Source organism: Mustela nigripes, chromosome 1, assembly GCF_022355385.1.
Source record: "Mustela nigripes isolate SB6536 chromosome 1, MUSNIG.SB6536, whole genome shotgun sequence".
Taxonomy (NCBI): domain Eukaryota; kingdom Metazoa; phylum Chordata; class Mammalia; order Carnivora; family Mustelidae; genus Mustela; species Mustela nigripes.
Genome location: NC_081557.1, coordinates 1,605,818 through 1,626,366, shown reverse-complemented (window position 1 = coordinate 1,626,366; position 20,549 = coordinate 1,605,818). Strand labels below are relative to the sequence as shown.

Below are 20,549 nucleotides of genomic sequence, written 5' to 3'. Positions count from 1 at the left end.
CACATTCCATCTTCCCTCACAGGTGTGCTCATCGGGAACCCGTGACCTCCGCTCTCGGGGGCTTCCGAGGAAAGGGATGAACTTCTGGTTGTTTGGTGCCTCCTGTTGCTGTGTTGTTGAAGGGCGGACATGGTGCCCCCCCAGCAACCTGTCTCCCCAGTAGGAGCTGGAGGTCACCCCAACTTTGGCTGTCCGGTCTTACAAGCACCTTCACTTCCTCTGGAGTGGGCACGGGGCATCATTAACCCTTTGTATGAACGGGTGACTGGGCGCCCAAGGGGACCGGCGCCAGCCACTCTTAGGTCAAGGCACATCTTGGACGCGTTCCCAGCTTGGAGGTGCTGGGATAGCCTGGGATGTGTCCCAGAGGGGAAGGTTGGGGGCGTGCGGGGTCCGGAGCCTCTCCCACATCTGATGCCCTTGCCCAGCCCTCTCCTGGGATCACCAGGAGATGCCACCGAGGATCCCCGAGGCCCAGCCCCGGAAACGGAGGCAGACTGGTAGGTTGACTTTGGCGTTTAGGGCCTTGCAGACAGCCTGGGAGGTGGTCAGGCCAGTGTGGAGTTGGAGGCAGGTCAGGTTTCTGATTCTCCTGGGACAATACACGCCCCTGGGGGGTTCTCAAGTGACTCCAGAACAGGGACAGGTGCAGCCCTGGCAGCTGGCCTGGCGCTCAAGCCTCCTTTCTCAAGCAGGCCTCTCGTGGTTTCTAGGGGCATCACGATGCGGGAGGGCTTGGGGAGTCAGTGTGCTGAGGAGAAAGGCGCGGCCCCACGGTAAGCCAGCCATGGGTCGTTGAGCGGAATGAAGTTCTGGGCTCATCTCAACCCGCCTTCCCTCTGCGAAGGGCCTGCCGCCAGCTTCCTGCCCTGCCCTGGGAGCCAGGCCCAGTCGGGCAGAGCTGACCCTCTTGTCCTCACGAAGCTAAACTGAGCTTCAGTTCGGGTCTCCGGGCCACGGGGTCGCGGACGGCATCCCTGCGCCGGGGAAGCAAGGACCTGGGGCCTCTGTCCCACCCAGTGGGGAGCTTCCTGATACACCCGGCACCAACGGCCCCGCGGGACTCGGGAGCAAGAGCCACCTTCTGTTCCTCCATGTCTGCCGCAGGCCATGAAGCCCCCCTGGGGCCTGGGCCTCTGGCTTGAGGAGCTCCCCACTGGCCGAGAGCAGCTTTCCGGAGAGCTGTTGGCTGTGAGCGTCTCAGGAGGGGGTCGGCACACAGACTAACCGGAGGAACTGGACGGGACACCAGGAAGGTCGTTGAGCCCACGCCTCGCACCGCACGGGCCCTCTTGCTTACGCGGCGCTCTCCATCCGGGATGGCGTCTCACTGATACGGTGAGGACGTCTGCACTGACAAGGTGGGTGGGCGAGCTTCCCTTCCTGCCCCTGCTCTCGCTCCTGGAGCCAGCACGGAGCCAGCCCTCCTCCACCGCCCACCCTGGATGGCCTGCCCCCCGGAACAGCCCAGAGCTGCCGTGGCCTCATAGCGCCCGGCTGTGGGGCTGGTCCATTTGCCGCAGAGTCTTGCCGTGGGGGTGCCAAGAGGTGCCCGTCCCAGATTGCCTGAACACGCTGCTTCCTGCCCTGTTTGAGAGCAACACCTTCCCTCCTCACGAGGCTCAGGGCCCATCACCCTGCCCATACGGTTTCTCCCTTCTTCACCCGGTGGCACGTGGGTGGCCTTGGCCAGGTGATGGCCGACACTCGAAGTTTCGTAGTGTCCCCTAGGGGAACCAGGATCGCTGGCCCAGTAGAGCCTAGAGCTGCTGGATAGAGAATGACAAATGTGCTTCTGTCCTCACGCGGTGGCTCACCGGTGACAGTGCTAGAGGGTCTACCCGCTGAAAGGGTGTCCCATGACCCCCACCAGCCCCCAAGAAGGCTGCTGTCCAAGGGTGGCCCCCTTGGGCTCCTACTCACGCACCCGGATAACCCACAAACCAGCCAAGCCTGGGCTTCTCCTCTCTATCCCCTGACCTTGGGGACCACCCAGGAGACGAGAGTCTTGGACTACGGCACTGGCACCAGGGCAGCCTCAGTGGGTGACGTGGGGTTCGGGCTCCTTGTTCGTGTGGCTCTCCTGTGCCCTCTGCTTGTTCCCACTTTCTGAAGGACCATCGCAGGACCTTCTGTGGCAGAACCCTGATCATGACGGGTGTTCGGGGCCACACGGGCTCTTGAGATCCAGGGCCGGGCAGGCTGTCTAGGCCCCTCCGGCAGTGCGCCATGAGCCCCGCTCCGAATGGCGTAGTTCCCGGCACGGCCGGGCTCCCGACCCTCGCGGCCTCTTCTGGGACTTGCAGGGGATCTGTGTGTGGCGTCTTTCTCCACTGCAGATGCCTCTAGGACTGTGGATTTGCCGCGGTTTACGGCAACAGGTTCACAAGACATTAAGTCCCTCCGTGTGTGCAGAACGTGTCTCCCGCCGGCAGGGTCCCTGCCTCCTACTCGGGCACCCAGAGTACTTGGCTTTCTTGCTCATTGATCCCGGGAATATAACGGCAGCATGGAGCCGCTGAGGGGACGGTCGTGGGGGGCCCAGAAGTCCTCGTCCCCTGGCGCGGCGCCGTGACAGAACGCGAGAATCCGCGTGTCCCTGAGCAAGACCACGGATGGGCACCCTTCGAATCCCGTGGGAGCACACGCTGCCCGGAGACCCTTTTCCCGTGGGTACCCACTACCCGCAAGCACCGCCTCGGTGTCCACACCGCACGCGCCGCGCTCGCTCCCCCGGCTCTGGGAGCCGCACCACCTCCCAGGGTTGAGCCTGAGGTAGTCTGCGAACGAATTTCCGGGGTGTAGTTTGCACGTATGACGGGGACACCGGGACGCACGCTCGGAGGAAGCACGTGCCTCACCCCAGAAGCCTCTTCACGCCCCCGGGAGCCCCATCCTCACACACTGTCCTGCCCGGCTTCTCTCTCTCCGCACGCTGATTCCACGACCCGCTAGTAATGTTGCGAGCATCCGTGGCCCCTCTGTGGGCGGGCGGAGGGTCCTGCTGGGGACGTCAGGCCCGTCAGCCGCTTCGTCCAAGCGTCCCGTGTCCTCACTGGTAGCCCACGTACTCTGGTCTGGTCTCCAGGGACAGAGCCCGAGTCTGCTGCGACACCTACCGAGCATCTCTCTCTCCCTCCTCGTAGTTTGATTGTTTTGAAGCTCTGCGATTCGGTGTGGACACATTCGGGATCGAAGTACTCTCTTGCAAAAAAGACCCCTTTGTGGTCAGGACACGACCTTCCTGATCTTGAGCAGCCTCCAGGCTCGCGCCTCCGCCGTCAGTGTTGCGTCTCCAGCTTTGTTTTCTCAGTGTTCATTTGGCTCACGCTTCTTTACTCTTTTCATTTTCACTCTTTTATTTGTGTCTTTAAAGTGTCTAATTTCCGGCCGGCAGACCATGGGGTCTTGCGTTTCCTTATCCAGGCCAGCAGTTCCCCCGGTTGGCGTGGGTTCCGACCCCTCCGTGAGCCACGGTGCAGGCTGGAGCTGTCGCACGTCGCCCTCCGCTCCCGCCCACGCTTCCTCGGCAGGGGGACTCCCGGGCTGTTCTCTCATCTCCTCTGCCGGCTTCCTCTCCGTGGCCATCTGGGTCGTCATCGCGTGGCCGCGTCAGGGGTGCCGAGCGCACGTTCTCTCCTCCCGGGGCCGTCCGGGGCGGCGGCAGAGCGCAGTCTGCCTCGCTGAGCACCGTGCCCCACGCACCGTCCTTCCCGAACGCCTTGGCTCAGGCGCCGTGTGCTTGGCTTCCGCGCACCGCGAACCTCACGCTCTGCCCCCCACCCCGCCGTCTGTCGGTCAAACTTCTGCTACGCTTGTCATTTCCCGACACTTTCCGACATTCGGGAGACTTTCACCGGGCACGTGGAACCGCCGTGCCCTCTATGCAGCGTCTCCCTGATTGTTCGCGCCGATTCTAGAATAAAGATACATAGCTAACAAGAAAAACAGTGATTGTCGGCCCTTGAAAACTTGCCATTTTTGTGACTTTGTGGCTTGGAGTACAGCCGTGTTCTCACTCCGGATCGCTTTCCCTCTGTCTGGAGAATGTCGTTTACCTGTCCCCGGGAGCAGGCGTGCCAGTTTGGAGTTGCAGAATTACTGTGAGCGGAGAGTTCACGGAAGGGCCTGAGAGCTCCTGAATCCCCGACCTGTGGCCCCTCCGCGGCCGGCATCTCCCGTCTGTCACAGGGCGTGCGGGGACCCCGCCAGGACCCTGCGTCTCCTTCATCAGCGTGTCTCCCCAGGCTCCTCTTGGCAGACGCGGTCTCTCAAACTTGGCTTTCTTGCCATTGCCTTGACCACTCCGGGAAGCGTTGGTCTGGTATTTCGTAGAATGTTCCGGATGTGGATGTGGATTTTGTCTGATGGTTTTCTTGTGATTCCATGGGGGTCACGGGCGTGCGGGAGGAAGGCCACGGGGGTTCAGGACCCCATCCATCATGTCCAAGGGTGGCCACAGGCTATCTGCGTGGATCGTCACTCTGAGGCTGACCTTCTGGCCAGGCTTCTCCACGGCGGGACTCACTGTATCTCTCCCTGTCAGTCCTGCCTCTGTAGGCGGCATCACCGCACTCGGCCTGTACCCACACACGAGGCTGTGAGACGTGACCAGAGGAGCCGCAATGATCATTTGAAATTCTTCCCCAAGAATTGTGTATCCCTCCACCTCCCGGCCGCGTGTTTGTTTATTCAATTATTTCTTCGCATGAGCCAGGACTGATGGATATTTCGTTTATAATCCGAGCCGCCCTTCGTATTCCTTTATATATTTCGTGGCTCAAGTACTTGCAGCCTTGGCGGTGGGCGGTTCTTCCAGGTGGCCCCGTGCCCCCCCCCCCCCCCCCCCCCCCAAGGCCGGGATTCTTCTCTGGAGCACTTTCTTACTTCCCGCCCCCACGAGCTGCTCCGGGGCCATCCTGTCTATCTCCCGCGCCGGCCATTTCTGCGAGGCTCCTCTTGCTGGGGAATGCTGTTAGAAGCCAAGAGCTGGGCACCTGTGTGCTCACTGCTGCTGGGCTGTCACGGCCTCCAGGCGTCAGTGGGCACAGCCGGGGCTCCATGCTGAGCGGCCTGTCAACATGGACGTCTCCGCATCTCCATGCAGAGCTGCTGAAATCGGAGTTACGCTAGGTATGTGTTCATGGAGCCTTCTCCAGCCGTTTCCACCTGGATTATTCTGGCCCCCTCTCCCAGCGGCCCCGTAACCTCTCTCTCCAGCTGTGGCACCTGGACTCCCCCCAGCGGCCACCCACTTGCTCTGTGCTCTGCTCAGTCTGCCCGGGGCGGCGGCCTTGTGAGCCTACACTCCCCCACCCCGGAACCACCTCGTCGGCCAGACTGCAGTGCTGGGTGCGTCCTCACACCTTTGCTTACACAAACTCCACTTGTCCCCAGAGCAACGAAGCCAGTGGCCCCTCCAGAGAGGCAGTTCCCAACGTTTAGACGATTTTTTTCATAATCTGCATTCCATTCGGGGACCAACCTAGGAAATTATTATAGGTTCAGGTTTGCTCTTTGTCTATCAAGTTTTAGGAATTTTGACAAATGCCTTATGTCTTCTATTCAGCATTGCAGTATCACTGATCACCGTCTCACTGCCTCACAGATCCGCCTCTCATCCCTCCGCCCTCGCCCCCGCAAGCCCTGGCAGCCTCTGACCCTTCTGCTGTCTCCTCACTTCCTTTTCCAGAATGTCACAGAGTTGGAATCCCAGTGTGCCGCCTTTTCAGACGGGCTCCTGTCACCCGCGACGTGGGGGTGTTTTTCTGACTTGGTGATTTCTTGTCATCCCTGAGCCACACGTTCGTTATCCTTCCACTGTTGTAGGATTTCTTGCTTGCTTCCCATTTTGGGTGATGAACAAATAAAACTAGTGTGAGTATTTCTGCGCAGGTTTTGCGTTGGCAGGATTTTCAAGTCAGCTGGCTGAGTTCCTGAGTGTGACTGCTGGGTTGTACGGACCGGGGAGAGTCCTGTAGGACCACCACTGTCTTCCCGAGGGGCTGGCCCATTCTACCTTCCTGCTCACCGAGAGGTCTCGCCAGCCACTGATGTTGGCTTGGGATTTTAGGCATTCTGTTGGAGATGCGGTGGTATCTCGTTGTTGTCTCTCTTTGTATTTCCTGGAATCACTCTGTCTCTCCCTCCGCTCTGCACAGATTTGCTGAGGAGGGAGAAATGAGGCTTGTACCTTCTCTCATTTTTTAATTGTGTTTGTGTGCGTGTGTGTGTGTTTGATCCTTGAGAGGCCCTCTGTGTATCTGGGAGGGAAGTCCTTTATCAGATGTGTGTTTTCAGAATATCTCCCACCAGTCTGTGGCTCGGTGTTTTGTTCTCTTGACGGTGTCTTTCCCTCAGCAGACTGTTTAAATACCCCTTACCAAAGCCACGGTCATGTAGGTTTTCTCGTACGTTGCCTTCGAGAGAGCTGACAGTTCTGTGTTTTACAGTTAAGTGTGTGACCTGCTTGGAGGTAATTATTTTTAAGGCGTATGGTCTGTGTCCAGGCTAATTTGTGTGCATGTGGACGCCCAAAGTTTTTATCTCTTTTTTTGGAATCTGTATGCTTTTTGTTCCATGCCCTCCTCTCCCTGATCTGGCCGGGACTTCTAACTTGAGGTAGATGGGCTGGTGGGAGCGGGCCTCTTTGGGTCGGCCCCGATCTCAGATGAAAGTGTTGAGCCTGTCTGGGCCAGGAAGTGAGCAGGGCCCGTGGGGGAGAGGGCCGGCACTGTCTTGGGGAGGCCCTGCCTCATGTAGGTCCCCGCGGGGTCTTTGAGCAAAGCATGGGCTCTATCTTACACAGAGGGGTTTTTCTGCAGGCCCTGGGGTCTTGGGGAGCTCAAAGCTCTCGAAGGCGAGGGTCTCATGACTTTATTCTCTCCCTACGTCTTCTCGGCAACACAGGGCAGAGAACAACGAGGTCCTGGGCCTGTGGGGGCCTGTCACCTCTGCCTCCCCAGGGCTGCCCTGGATCCATCGACCCAAGAGGGGACCCCTCCACTGCCCTCGGGTTCAGGGTTTCCAGTGGCTCTCAAGTGTCAGGGACATGGCTTGGGCCCAACTTTGCACAGGGCCAAGGTAGCAAAAGGTCCTGCTCCAGGTGTCTGCAGTGCCCAGCCTCCTCCTGGCACGGGGCCCCGTGGGGGCTCACAGCAGAGCCCTGTTTGAGTGGTGCCCCCGGAGGAAAGCCTATGAGCTTGCTAGGGCTCTGTGGGAAGGGGTGTCCCCAGGAGAAGGGGAGGGACTGGGAAAACCGAGAGGCAAGGGACATTCCCATGGGAGAGCTAGGGTATAGACTGTACCCCAGGGTGCTCATCTGGAAGTCAGAGGCCAGCCTTGTCTACCCCTGGAGGTCCCTCCCCGGCCGGGGCTGCCCTGGGGGGTGGCATGATCCCCCCCCACCCCATGTGAGTGTGATTCACGGCTGGGAGCAGCTTCTCCAAGTCAGCGGCCAGGACTGGGGGCTGGGATCGGGGTGTAGGGTCGCGAGCCCGCACGTGCGAGGTTTCCAGGTCCAGAGCCCAGGTCTGTCATGTGAGTCTGCGGGAGAGCTGGCTCGTCGCGGCAACTGCTCTGGACCCTGGAGGCCCGTCCCGGAGCCGCCGGGGTGAGTGAGGCGGGGCGGGCATGTGTCAGGGGCATGTGCGTCTGCACATCTGTGAGTCTCCCTGTCCCGGCAGGCGGGGCTCCGGGCTGCTCCCGGCTGTGCAGTGCGTGGTGTCTGTCTGAGCCTGCCGGCCGGGGTGAACGAGGCCGAGGACGTGTGCCCCGGCTTCTGTAGCTGTCGCCGCAGGTGGGCGGCTGGGCCAGGAGGGTTGGGTCCCCGCGGGCCTGGGTGTGACGGCTCTGCCCCTGCCGGGGCTGGGCACGTGTCTCTGCGTGTGCCTGCGTGTGCCTGTCCCCCCCCCCCCCCCGAGAATGGGTGCAGGATCCTGGCTCAGGGACCAGCGGCACCGGTCTCCCCCTCCCCATGGGTCACTCTGGGTGTGTGGATGGGTGTGAATACACACACGTTTATGCCTGTGTCTGTGCTTGCTAGGGGTGGGGGCGATTGGCAGAAGAACGAGAGGGAGGGGTGGGGAGGGGAGGGGAAGGCCAGTTCACCCCTCCCCCAATGCCAGGAGACACTGCCATGGCGTGGGCGTCTGAGCTGATTTTCCTCAGACCTTGTTGGGGACTGTCCGCCCCGGAGGCCCAGGGAGTAGGATGGGGGCAGAGCGGGGCAGGTGCTGTGCAGACCCGGGCCATACCCCGGGAGCCCCGCTGGGCTCTTGCCTCAGCCCTGCGGCTCCAGCCCCTCCCTGGGCCTGTGTCCTACCCTGTGTGGGATGCAATCCGGTCACCACCCCGAAGCGTTTCCCATAGAAACTCCTATGTCAGCCCTCATCCGGGGACATCCAGAGAGCCACCGAGGCCAGCCGCATTCAGCCGGCCGACTGGCATTTATGGGGCACCTGCCGTCTGCCCTGCATACAGTGGTCGATCGGAGACCAGAGCTCGGGGCCCAGCGTGGCAGGTGGGCTTTGGGAAAGCAGCCGGGAGCGCAAGCAGAGAGATGGTCCGCAGGCCCCATGTCTCAGGCCAAAGGGCCCTGCTGGGGTCCGGCTGCTCTGCTCCCGCACCCACGCCCACTCCGGACGAGGGCGTCCTGGCTCCTGGCTCTCCCCCTTCTCCATGGAGGACAGCTCCATGAGCCCCGTCATGACTGACTCGTCCGGGCACTGTGCCTGGAGCGGTGCCTCGGATGTATGTGAGGGAGACAGGTGCGGAGCAAGGAAGGAGACCTGGGGGCTCCCGGCCGGGTGGGGTGCCAGGGGAAGGCTTCCCGAGAGAGCAGCACCCCAGGGCGACCCAGGCGGGGGCGTCGCACGTGCCAAGGCCCTGTGGCTGACTGGTGCATGGTGCTTCTGAGGGCGGCTAGAGCTGGGGTTGGCGCGTGTGGCCCTGGGGAGGAGGAAGGCTGGCCGCCAGGCACCGAAACCCAGACGAGGGTTGTCTTTATAGGTGGCCCCGAGGAAGAAGGGAGGGCCCGGCCGCCTCTCAGCACGGGAGGTGCGTGTGGACACTCACATCTGCAAAGGTCAGTCTGACCTTCCAGAGGAGGAGACAGGGCAGACGGGAGAGTGAGCGAGACCACAGCAGTTGGGCAAAACGCACAGGCATGGCGAGCGGACAGTGGGGGCAGGGCAGGTAATGAGCTGCTGGGCCCCAGCAGAGACCCAGAATCTTGCAGGAAGGCTGGGTCATGGCGGCCCTGGGGCCCCGGCCCGCTGCCGTCTCAGAGCAGCAGGGAGGTGAGGGAACGGGGCACCAGGCACCCACTGAGGGGCCACCACCAGCTCGAGGCCGCTTGGGAAGGTCTCAGGACGGACCTGGGGTGAGGCAGTCAGGAGGGGCGCCGTGGGGGCAAGGCAGCGTGGGGAGCGGTCTCGGGCTGGAGGCCAGTGCATGCTGCTGGGCCCCCGTGAGGGCCAGTCTGGTGACGCAGGGGCCCAGCCTCTGGGCCTGTGATCTGAGTGAGGTGACAGGAGGAAATCGGGAAGGTGACTCTCTAGGGAGGAGAGGTTGTGGGGGTCGTAGGGGATGCGGGGGAAATGGGTCTGTTCAAAGTCCGTGAAAAGAATGAGCTCTCAAGCCGTAGACGGTCACAGAGGAAGCGTCACTGTGCATCCATAGGTGAGAGGAGCCGATCTGAGAAGGCCGCACGCCGCGACCCCGGCTCCAGCACATTCTGGACAAGGCAGAACTAGGGAGCCGGTACAGAGATCAGGGGTTGGAGAGGGGAGGGGTGAACAGGTGGGGCGCGGAGGGCTTTAGGGCAGGGACCCCACTCCGTGCGACCCTGTGGTGATGGACACACATCATCATGCCTCTGTCTCAACCCGCGGGACGCCAACTGCTGAGGGTGACCCTGATGCCCACTGTGGGCTTCAGTTAACATGTATCAGTATCAGTGCGGACAAGAAGTGGTCTGTCCACACGCCGGACTGTCCCTCGGCCTGAACACAGAGGGACACGCTGACACCGGCCGTAGCTGATGGAGCTGGGGGACGTGGTGAGGAGTGAAACAAGCCAGACACAGAGGGACAAACACTGCAGGATCCCACCCCGATGGGGTCCCTGGAGTCTCCAGATGTGGAGGGACAGACAGTGGACGGTGGCCAGGGGAGGGTCGAGGGTCGGTGTCTCAGGGGACAGACAGTGGACGGTGAGTGCTGGGGCCGGGACTGGGATCGGGGGTCGGTGTCTCAGGGGGACAGGGAGTGGTTGGTGGTCCCCAGGGTCGGGGGCGGGATGGGGTTCAGTGTCTTACAGGGACAGAGTCTCAGTTTGGGAAGATGGCAGGTTCTGGAGACGGCGGGGACAATGGCATGGCAGTGTGAATGTGCTTCGTGCCCTGAGCTATGGGCTCAGCGACGGGGAACACGGTACGTTTGATGTTTGTGTATTTTCCTGTGATAAAATTAAAGGGACCCCTGGGTGGCTCCGTTGGTTAAATGTCTGACTCTTGCTCTCAGCGCAGGTCGTGATCTCCGGGTTGTGAGTTTGAGCCCACACTGGGCTCCGTGTGGGGCCTGGAGCCTGTTTAAAAATAAGAATAACAATAAAAACACAACGTATGACGACCGGATTGTCGGTCGTCACAGAGAAGCCAGCCTCATACAGAGTGTGAGGAACTGAACAAAGTGAAAGCTGTTTCTTGAATCAGAGAAAAATTCGCACGGACTTGGGCCTCTTTGAGGGGGTCTGAAGAGGCCGGTGGGGTCCCATCTGGGGGAGGCGGGGGCAGGAAGGCCGCAGGCGGTGCTCCGGGAATTGGGGGTCTTGCAGGGGCGCGGAGGTTGGGGGACGAGGAGCTGTGCGTGGGGGAGAGTGAGCGGGCTGGGGGCCTGGGTGTGGGGTTGGGAGGGAGGGGGAGGAGGGGGAGGAGGGAGGGTCGGGGGTGCCAGGGAGGACCCGAGACGGTCCGAGAGGAGCCGCAGAGGGAACGGTTGAGCAGGGGCTCTGAGTGGGCCCCAGAGACGTTGTGGCCGTGAGCGGACGGCAAGGGGCCAGTGGGCGGCAGGGCTGGGGACGTGAGGCCTGGACCTGGAGCCAGGTGTCCCCAGAGCACAGTGGCACCGGGTAATGAGGACCCCCAGGTGGTGAGCCAGTAGAGCACATTAGCAGACGTCCTTGGGGACACTACATGGTGTCCTGGGCAGCTGGGGAGCCCTGGCTCAGACAAGCACCTTTGTTCCCAGGGACAGTGCGGATGGCGGAGGCAGGGCTGAGGGGCTCCGGGCAACAGCCGGTGGCTCCCCAGCCTCCCCATTTTAGAGGAAAACTCCAAGGGTCAGAGTGGGCCACCCTGGTACTCAGCCAAGGGCTACAGGCTGGTTGGTTGGTGGGCTGGTTGGTGGGTCAGGGTGGGAGGGGTGAGTGGGGAGGGGCTGGCCCCTCAGAGGTTGGTGCCTGAGGATGGACCACACTGCCCCTAGCCCCTGGCTTCACTGCCCAGGCGGGACCCCACGTGTCTTCAGAAGACGGAACAGCAGATGAGGGGCTGTAGTTCTTCACAGAACACGGCGGGCTCTCCGTTGCCACTGCTGCTGGCTCGTTGGCACAGCAGCCCTGGAAAGCCCTCCGCGAGGTCAGAAGACCCTGTGAGGCCAGCTCAGTTGCCCAGGGTCACAGCCAACCTGGGAGCCCAGCAGCTGGCTCGGGCTCTATGCCGCTCTGGGTCCCCACGCTCCTGGACCCCCGTCGGAGTGTCTATCTTTGTGGGTGGTTCATTATTTTTGGGTGAAATTCATATCACATAAAATGACCTCTTCAATGGAATGGTCCTGTGGTGCTCAGTGCGCTCCGTGTTGCTGCAGCCGATGCCCGTCTTGTTCTGGGAGGTTCTCAGCACCCCAGAAGGAAACTCCGCCCCCTTGCCCTGCCCCAACCCCCACCCCCAAGAGCAGCCGTGTGCCCCTCGCACCCCCCATCAGTCCGTGGTTTGTTATTTTTGTGGTAGAACTTCACTCCCTGCCTGGGCCATGTTCCGTTCGTCCAGCTGTCCACTGGTGGACGTGTGGGTCGCTCCCACGTCTCGGCTGTGGTGGGCCCTGCTGCCGTGAACACAGGCGTGCGAACAGCTCCTGGACATCCCGCTAAAGCAGCTCGTGGGTCCGGACGTAGGAGCGGAATTGCTAGGTCAGATGGCAACTCCACGCCTGACTTCCTGGGACCGCCAGACGGTTTTCCACACCATTTTACCCACCGCCCATGGTGGACGAGGCTCACTCTTGTGTCCCCTCTGTCCCCGGGCCTGTGGGCTCACAGTGAGGGACCTGGTCCTCCTACCCTGCTCTGGGGGTGTGCAGCGCGGCTGTCTTGCAGGTGGCTCCATTCGGGTCTCCTGGACGGGTGTCCCGGTTCCAGGGTTCTTGAATGGGGAGAGGCCAGGCGCTCTCTCTCCACCCATGGGGGCCCCAGTGCAGGACGGCAGCTCCCCAGTGAGATGCGGCTGCTGTGCCAAGGCCAAGCCCAGCAGCTCCCACCTGGCCCTCCTTCTCCCCCGGGTTTACCCATTAACAGGCCAGCCGGCGGTGGGACTGCAGACAATGGCGTGTTTGTTTGCTGTGGCCGGGGAGGCCTGCACGGGGCCCTGGCACAGCCATCAAAGCTCCATGATTAAGTCTATTAGGGAAGGGATTTGTGCAAACAAAGAGGCAGGTGCAGAGGCCTGGCCAGCTGCCGGGTGGGGGGCTCTGGAAGGTGGCCACAGACACCCCCCGGTTCCGCCCGGCCATCCGCGGGTCTTGCCTACCCCACCCGTCCCCCCGACCTGCCCCGAGGCTGCCTGGAGTCCAGCTGCTCAGTGGTGGACGAGCCGTCAGGGCGGGGCTGGCATCCCCCCCCCCACCTCCCCACCCCCATTCCCGGTGCTCTAGCGGCAGCCGGGAGCGTTTCGTCTCCTTCAGCCCTTCCGAGCAGGTCCTTTGTGAGGTGGTGAAGCAGGCGTCAGTCTGTTGGGTGTCTGTGGCGGTGGGGGACTCTGTCCCCATCTCCCGCTGGGCGGCCTGGACGCCCGCCCTGGTGCCCCACTCCTCAGGAGGCCTGCAGCCTCGCCTCCGCCTGGGTCTCCTTGATGTCCTAGGGCTGTGCCGTGGGGCCTGTGCCCGGAGCCCTGGGGGTGGTGGTCTCTGCGGAAACCCAGCCATGACCAGAGTGCTGGGAGCAGGCCCAACCTCCGTGGAAGGGTCCCGTGGTCAGGGTTGCCTCAAGTCCAGGGGGCCCTGGACCGTTCGCTGGAGCCCAGCTCCCTGATTGCTTCTCGGCGGCCACACCAGCCTGGTGAGCCTGCAGCCCTGTTTCGATGCTCGTGGAGCCACAGGCCGACGGGGAGAGGCTGGCTCCTTTGTCTGCTTGGGGCAACGGGATGTGAGCCCATCGTCCTCTAGGGCCACCGCAGGGACGAGCAGCCTCCAGTGTTGGGCTGTGGCCAGGAGGCCAGGGTGTGAACGGCTGCCCAGGATGGGCCCAGGAGGGCAGCCACTTGTGGCGGGGTAATCCTCTGCCATCCTGGGCCTGTACGTCCTCGGCCTCTGACCCGCCCCACACCACCCATTCTCTAGCCCAGGGCACCCTCCTCCACCAGCACACCGTGTGCCCGTGTCCCCCAGCCCAGCACCATGGACTCCCCTCAGGCCCTTCTCTTCGGGCCGTGTGTCCTATCTCAACATCTGCGTAAGACACCACTGCTTGGGCTGATCACTGACCCCCACGGACCCTCACTGCGAGGCAGGCGGAGACTTCCCACCTCAGATGGGTCCTGGCTGGGCCGGCTGGGGAGCCCTCAGGATCCGCATCCCACGTGGAGCACCCCTTTATCTGCCCTCCCAGAGAACCTTCGGACGCCTCCTCCAGGAAGCCTTCCTTGATCTCCTAGGGCCCAGTGGGTGCTCTGGCCCGAGCTTCTCTGGAGTGGATGGTGAGTGGCCCGGGCCAGCATGTGGCAGCATGAATGCAAATCGGAGGGTCAGAGACAGCCCTGAGGGGGGTGGGCCGGGGGCCCTTCTCTCTTAGCGGGCCTCCTCATGGTCCGGACTCTGCCCACCAGGGTTTCTGGGGAGACTGTGACTGTGGAGGGTCCCGCCCAACCGGGATGCCCAGATATGGACGGTCTCTGTTCCCTGATGGCCAGGCCTTCCTGACAGGACCTCTCCACGTGCACAGTGGCCTGTGGCTTCCCTGGGGGAGAGCAGACGGAGCCGCAGCCCCGGGTGACCCAACCTCGGGGGTGATGTCATCCCTTCTGCGGCCTCCCATTGGTTAGAAGCATGGAAGCCCCGCCCACACTCAGGTGGGAATCACACCAGGATGGGGATGGGGAGGTGGGTCAGCAGGTCTTGAGGGGTCATGGCCATACCAAGAAGGGTCATTCTGGGACCCGTCCACGGGGCCACCGAGGGGCTGGGCAGAGACCTCCACAGGGTGCTGGGAGCAGGCAGACCTGTGCGGGCCTGGGTCACTCCCTCGAGGTTGTCCATCAGGTGGGTACTCTGACCTCTCTGCCGGTAGGACACCTGCCTCCAGGTGCAGGAAGCCCCTGACTGCAAGCTGGGAACCTCCCACACCCGGTCCTGGAGACGTGGTGGCATAAGGGAGGTCAGAGGGAAAGGGGAGACCCTGTGCTGGGGTCTCTGCCGGGCTGTCCCTGCTACTCTGGGGACACTGGGCAGATGGCGCCGGCTGGGGCTCCATCCTCAGGACGTTCCAGTTGAGGGTGGCCTCCGGAGATAGTGAGTGCCCCATCCCTGGGGGTATGCAAGCCCAGATGGGAGTCTAGCCGTGGGGAGGGCAGGGCTTGTTCACTGTGGCCTCTTCCTGGTAGGACAAGCCCTGGACAGGGAGGGAGGAAAGTAAGCCAGAGGCAGCTCCGGGCCCGCCGGAGTGGGGAGGCAGGTGGCCTGAGGAGCACAGAGAGCACTGAATGGGCTCCTACCTGCCCCCAACCCCCAGCCACGGAGCCATGGTCGTGCGAGGCCCCTGCCCTGCGGCGGGGGCCCCCTCTGGCCCTCTGCCTTCCCCATTCTCTCCCCCCTTCCTCTCCTGAGTGCACCCTGGGCTTCAGGGGGCTCCCCGATGGGCAGGCGGCCCGAGGGAGGCCACTCGGACAGCCTGAGTCACACGGTCCCTCCCCTGCCCAGGCCACCCCTCTGCTGTCCCTTCCTGTCCACCTGCCTGGCTCCCTGCCTGTTGCATCTTACTGAGCCGCGGCCCTCTGTCCACACACCGCCCGGCGGGGCTCTGCCCGCCCCCCTCCACGCCTCATTCTTCCTGCCCTCCCGGACCTGCCTCAGTGTCCCGGTCACCCTCCTGGGGCTTTCCGGCTCTGCTGCGCTCCCTGCTCCCCACCAGCTGCTTCGACCTCTGGCAGCCCCTCCCGTGTCCCGGTCTGCACCGTGGGCCGCCGTGGGGCACTGCCGATCTCTGTTCTGGGAAGAGGAAGGGCCAGGCTGTGCCAAGAGAGGAGCGGGTGCTCCTGTCCCTGCCCCAGATGAACATGCTGGGACACGCAGGGCCTGGCTTTTGTGGCGCCAATCAGGGCAGCCCTGGGACAGGTTATTTCTGGAATGTGGGGCCAGCCAGGCTCGGCACGTGGCGTGGGCAGCCGCCAGCTTCTTGCAGCCTTTCTTGTGGCTGTGGGGGAGTGACCCCATCTCTGCTTGGTGGCCGGCTTGTCCTCCCGGCAGAGGCCTCCCCCACCTGGAGCCGGGAGGGCCCGGAGCAGCCAGGCCGCTGCGGGACGGACCTGGGCTAAGGGGTTCCCCGCACCCGTGGGGCATCAGCACAACCCTTCCTATTGTCAACCCTCCTGCCCTAGCGTACGTGCCCCCCACCCCCGGTTTCCTAGGCCTTGGGCTCGTAGGCCACAGCCAAGACAGGGAGCTCCAGAGACACCCCTGGGACCATCAGTGGTGCATCTAGGCCTCGTCATAGCCCCTCAGATTGGGAGTGGGTCCGTGACCTGCTTTTTACCAGACTCCGCGGGGGTGTCTCAGAGCCCCTGATCAGGGAGGGGTTCTGGAGCCCAGGGGCAGTCTTATCTTTCTGTGGCACCTGCGGGGAAAGGGACATAATGGTCCCATCGCTGTCCCTTTGTGTTCTGGCCATGTACCCCACTGACCAGCTCCTCCTCCGCCTCCCCCACTCACTGCCGCTGCTCCCTAAGCCCCCAGGTCGTGAGAGTCCCCTGGAGGGGTACAGGTCCCCAGCCCCGGTGGAAGTCCCACCAAACCAGCACCAAGCGCCAGACCCGAGAGCCGGGCAGGCTGTGCGAGACACAAGGACCCACGGTCCCCAGAGCCACCCTGCTGAGAGCCCACACAGGCCGTGGACCCCCGCGGCCCTCGCCGTGAGGCCCTGCTGCCCGGGCTCGGGGCCCCGCCGGCCGGCACCGCAGCCCAGCTCTGCCAGAGCCCGGGCGGCCCAGCCCCCTGCCTCCTGGTGGCCCCGAGAAGGGCCTGGAGTCCGTCGGGCCGTGCATCACTCCGAAGCCCACGTCAGGTGGCGCCACGACTTGGCCGTCACTAAGGGACACCAGACCTCGGAGGGAGGCCGGGACTGGAGGTTTCTCCGCTCAGAGCGCAGCTGCGAGCCCGAAGGAGGGCCTGAGGGCTGTGTCACTTGGTGCGCGTGGCAGAAGGGAGACGTCGGCCAAAAAAGCCACTTGCTGTCCCCATGTCCGGGTCCCCCCTTGCAGCTCCCCTAGAGGGTCCCCTGTGCCGCGACTGCCAGGACCCCTAAGGGAGGGGCCTCCGCTGTGGACCAGCTTCCCGTCCGCTCTCCAGGCTCTGGATCCTTCCCTGGAGGGGTCACCCGGCAGGAGGGACAGCCACAGTGGCGCGTGGCCACCCATCATGACTGCCACATGACTCGCGGTGCTGGTCACAGACAAATATGAGGAAAAGATTCACAGTCGAGTGTGCCGCGGAGCCCACTTCTCCGCGTCCCCTCCGCGTGCCTGTCCACACGCAGCGCGGGCCTCGTCCTAGAACTAGAGTCCCACAGGGCTCCTCTGCCATAAGCGGGGCTCCTGCCCATGGTCCCTGGGACCCTTCCTGCCTCCAGATGTTGGGTCCCAGATGTTGGGTCCCAGATGTTGGCTCGGGGTCTGTCCTGTCTGAGCATCCTTTCCTGCAGGTGCAATCGGCCCAGCCCGGCTCCCCAGGGCAGGGAGCGGGGTCCCAGTGTGTGTCTGTGCAGGGAGACCAGCAGCCACCAGCCAGCTACGGGGAGTGGCGGGAGGCCGGGACGTGGGCTTTGCTGTGAATCGTGGCCCTGAGGACAGCCCCAGGCAGGAGCAGCCCAGGTGTCAATTAGTGATTCGTCACCCGCTCCCCTGGAGAACCGCCGCTGATCCTGCCTCTGGCCGTGGCCTCTTTCTGGGGTTGGGGGGAACCTCCGCAGACCTCCCCAGGGAGGCCCAGCCGGCCGGACCCCACAGTCCTCCAGAGTCCCGGAAGCTGCTGAGCCTCCCCCACCTGGAATCCCATCTGCCATCCTGGGGACGGGGCTGGGGAGCTGGAGAGTCTGTCACAGTCGGACCTCCGGCCTCGGTGGGCATCAGGGGCGAACGGGGGAGAGTGACAGACCCTGTCCAGACCCTGCTGTGGCCCGGGAAGGGGTGGGGAGGGCCTGGGGCCACTGGGAGCAGGCTCTCAGGCCCTTGCCTTGCACACAGCGGGGCCCCGAGCCCAGGCCAGGCCAGCCTAGGCCTGACGGACCATCAGGGGCTTCAGGTGCGTGTCCCCCACCTGCCAGGGTGCAGCTTCCCCTGAAGGCGGCGCTCCTGGCTGTTGTCCCACGTCTGTTGCCCATCCTTCTCCAGATCTGAGAAGCTGGGAGCTTTGGGGGCGCCTGGACAGGCTCCAGAGCATGGAGATGTGGCAGAGGCCTGGAAGAGGGGCCAGCTGGCCTGCCCCGGGGACGTCAGAGGCCCCAGAGCCCTGGATCCTTGTCCCTGGCCCCGTCATCCCAGACTTGAGCCTCCCCAGCCCCCAGCCCCAAGCATCCAGAAGTGCCTTCTGGGCCAGACCTCGGTGGTCTAGAGGTGGCTCCCCCGACGCACCCTCTGCCCTGCTTCAGGTGTCACCAGTTGGGAGAAGGCCCAGGCCCCGAGGGGTAGGCTCACACCCAGAGACCCAAGACATGGTACCTCAGGAGGTGGCTGAGGGTCACCATGAGTGGCCTCCAGCTGGACCCAGGGTGGGGCTGGCCCGCCCTGGCCGCTCCCTCTGGAGATAGAGCTGCAGGCAGCTCCGCACCCGTCCGGACCGCCTGCCACCCCCCAGGCAGGCCCTTTGATGTCCCCAGACGGGCAGGGTGGGGCCCAAAGGCTTCCTCCTGCCTCTTTGAAGCTGGGCACTGCCCTGTGGCCCACACACCGCAGAGCCTGGGTGGCATCGTGGTGACTTGTGGGGAGCCCCAGGCCAGAGACCTCGGGGGTTGATGGGAGCTGCCACTGAGGCCATCCTCAGCGCCCCGTGGCATAGTCCTGTCCTGGTGGAGGAGGGTCCAGGCCACCCACAGCAGGTGTGGGAGGGGGCCAGGGCCCGGTCTTATCAGAGCAGCTGATGGAGAGAGGGGAGCCCAGCCATAAACCCGTTTGTTCCCCGAGCAAGAGAGTGAATAAAAGCTCATAAAACGGAGCTAGAATCAAAGCCGACTTATCTCTACATTTTGTTGTAAAATCACAGATTCAGAGCGGCAGGCCTCTTGACGGCCCAGGATCACACAGATTTCCGGGTGGCGTGGCACTTCAGGGACCCCGCCGCGCACGCGGCCGTCTGGGGAAGGCGGGAGGTCTTGCGGGGGCAAGACCTTTCTCTTCCCCAGAGAAAGCCTTCCCCAGGGCTGCTCCCAGACTCTCAGGTCCCTGCCCAGGCCTCACGGCCACCAGACCGGAGTGAACGGTTCCCCCCCTGGCCTTCAGACATCCAGCCAGGCTGACCGCAGGTCTTGGCGGTTCGACCCTCCGGGAGGGAGACCGACGAGGTGGAGGGGCCTGCAGGATGCCAGACACGCCCTGCTCTCAGGCGGGCGCCCCAGAGCCCCTGGGTCTGGCCCGGTCCACCCGGGGAGCACGCATCCGTGGTGGCCAGCCAGGACCCCGGAGCCTCAGGTAGCTGGGGGTCCCTTCTGCAGGCCTGGTGTCTCCCGCCGCGGACGCTTGTGCTCACGCTGGTGCAGGGCAGGCAGGACAGCAGTACGTGTGTTCACCCGGCGACACGTACAGCACACAGCCAGGCACTCCCGGCACGCATCTCTGTCCACGTGCACGTGGCAGAGGTCCCACTCGGTCACATGCTTGACCGTATGCGAGAGCTCCAACACACACAGGCCCTGTGCACATGAGCCCCTGGGCCAGCGGCCTCCATGCTCCCTGCACGCTTACCTCTCCCCGAGCCAGCCAGCCAACGCCTGAGCCCTGGGCTCCCCAAGAATCAGGAGGCCCTTCCCTTCCAAACAGGACCAACAGGTTATGCCCCAGGATTACAAATCTCCTGAGAGGGGAGAGGGGAGGGGGGAGGGCCGGGGGAGGGCTTGTGAATTCTGGGACAGGGGCTGGCACAGCCTCCTAGCCCTACTCCGAGAGGTCCCAGGTCCCAGCAGCAGGACAGCCCCAGCCACCTCCCCAGGGCCCTTCATCCCCTCTTAGGGAAGGTGCTGGGCACCCTGGGTGGGTGTGGGCTTGTGTGCAGGAGTCCCACTGGGGAAGCCTTTCCCCAGGAGGCACTTGTAGGCATGGGGCAGGGTGGGGATTGGGGTGCCCTGCCCTCTCCCTGCTCCCCAGGCTACGCTCTGTGCCTCTGTGGGTGCTCCAACGGGCTGGGTCCAGAGGGATGGGTCTGGTAGGGACTGTGTTCAGGTGGATGCAGGCCCAGGGAGGGAGGGGTCTGGCCTCTGGCTCCCACCTGCACAGACATGGCATTTTCACACCCCGCTCAGGGCAGAGCCTGGTGAGTGCCCAGGACAGAACCAGGCACTAAAGGATGACATGGTCCAGAACTCGGGGAGCCCTCAATGACTCATGGGGAGGAGGTCCTGAGTTCAGAGAAGGCTTCCTGGAGGGAATGACCATTCAGCTGGGCTTAGAGGACAGGAGGGACACGGACACACAGATAGCTTTTAGTGTTCTCTTGGGGAGTCCTGAGGTTCCTTTTAGGGAACCATGCAGGTGTGCACACATTTATCTGTGGTCCACTTGTCCGTTGGACCTTAACGTGGTACACACTGTGTCGCCTAGGCCATGCCTGGGAGGGCCCGGGTGACCAGGGCTTTGGTGGACCAGGGTGAGGTTGACTGCCACACGAGGTTTGATATTGGGAAAGCTTTGGGTTTTAAGCCTTTTAGGCCTGTTTGCAAAGCGATTGATTCAGAGCACACAGGAAGCTAGACTTGAGCTTCTGAACCAGGAATGTAGATTTAGAGGCTCCTCAGCACGACGAAGGTCTATCTTCGCAGTTTCTCCTTCCGTTCATCCTTCCACTATCATCCACTCATCC

At 63.2% G+C, this 20,549-nt stretch overlaps 1 long non-coding RNA gene across 2 annotated transcripts; it reads left to right on the top strand.

Moving 5' to 3' along the window:
* Positions 1 to 1,176: 1,176 nt before the first annotated feature.
* Positions 1,177 to 18,652, top strand: LOC132004168 (uncharacterized). 2 transcript variants are annotated; one of them, XR_009400441.1, is made up of 4 exons: positions 1,177 to 1,361; positions 13,882 to 13,969; positions 14,196 to 14,341; positions 17,873 to 18,652. It is a non-coding gene; the product is annotated as an uncharacterized LOC132004168 (long non-coding RNA). The 2 variants fall into 2 exon arrangements; XR_009400445.1 differs by lacking the exon at positions 1,177 to 1,361 and adding an exon at positions 10,361 to 10,433.
* Positions 18,653 to 20,549: the final 1,897 nt, after the last annotated feature.